Here is a 1,450-nt window from a genome sequence, read left to right on the forward strand (position 1 = left end):
TGTAGGCTTAAAATGGCAGGAGCAAAAAACTGCTTAAATGGTATAAAAAGGTTGAAAACCACTTTATAACTTGTCTAAAAACTGCTAAAGCAAACAGCAAAAAACATGGCAGACATGTTAAGAATTAGCAGCAAAAACAAAAACCCTAATGCCTGTCAAGAAAGAGCAGAATAAAGCAAATGTTCACAGCATAGGGTGAAATCTAATAAATTAACCAAAATCACACAAAAAAAAACAGAAAAACTTGAATCTTATCTTGTGTGAGGAAAAAAAAGAGTAATTTAAGAATAAGGACTAAAATGTTGAACAATGTGTCATTGAATGAGCAGCTTAGTGTTACATAAGAAGCTCTCTGGTGGCCAGTCCTGAGGCCAGAGGCAAAGCAGAGTCTCAGGAGGCAAGCTGGAGACAGCGACGGAGGAAGACCTCGGGTGGAGGGCCGTGAGGACGGCTTCTCTGCAGCAGGAACCTTGGGGAACAGTGTGTCTGCAGCAGGAACCTTGGNTCTGCAGCAGGAACCTTGGGGAACAGTGTGTCTGCAGCAGGAACCTTGGTGGCCGCCGACTGTGGCCCAGGAGCCTACGAAGAGGCGGGGAATGCCCTCCCATGCATGCATCAGCTGCAGAACAGAGAATTTATCTAACCTGATTTTTACACACAAATATGTTTCCAAGAGGAATATGTTCCGGCCTCATATACTTTAGTACCCAACAAATTATGAAATGAAACACGCAAGAAGCGATTCACCGACACAGGGGAACCACTTCCCGCTTTGTTTGACATTTGAACTTGCATAAAGAACAGTAGATCCTCTCCTTTTGCTACGATACGTCTAAATGTCAAATATTTTGTTGCACTTGTTTCAATAACAAAACATACATTAATCAACTTCTTAGTGACTAAACATGCCTTATTTTTATTTTAACAACATTTTTAATGTTTAGAAGTGAAACAAGACATAAAAATCTGTAAGCACAAGTTATTTTAAGAATGTATTTTAAAATTATATAACAGCCTTTGGCAGCCACACCTGTCTAGATGAGAAAGCAGCAATTGAATGATTATGAATGCTATTGTCTGACACAGAAAACCACAGACTATTCCTGTGAAGAAGTTGCTTTGCGCCAAAAATTCCTTTCTAATTGGTGAATGATGAAAGCAAGCATAGCTCTAATTAAGCAACACAGAAAAGATTTTAGTCAACACTCTTTTCCAGAAGTTCCTCATTATTACCTAACCAGAGGAATTTCTAGGTGAGTCAGCAGCAGGATGTGATGTGACAAAAAACAATTTTCATTTCATAATGCCATTTTTTGGCCTCGATACCCGATACCTGGCTGTGCAGTACCAATACCATCTGTTTGAAACTGATGTGTGTGTATATAGAAGAAGAATTGAATACTACTTGGGTGTGAAATAATTGCCATCATGGCTTTGTCAAGCTGCTGTC

The sequence above is a fragment of the Cyprinodon variegatus genome, unplaced genomic scaffold (genome assembly GCF_000732505.1).
Source record: "Cyprinodon variegatus isolate N-32 unplaced genomic scaffold, C_variegatus-1.0 Scaffold361, whole genome shotgun sequence".
NCBI lineage: Eukaryota > Metazoa > Chordata > Actinopteri > Cyprinodontiformes > Cyprinodontidae > Cyprinodon > Cyprinodon variegatus.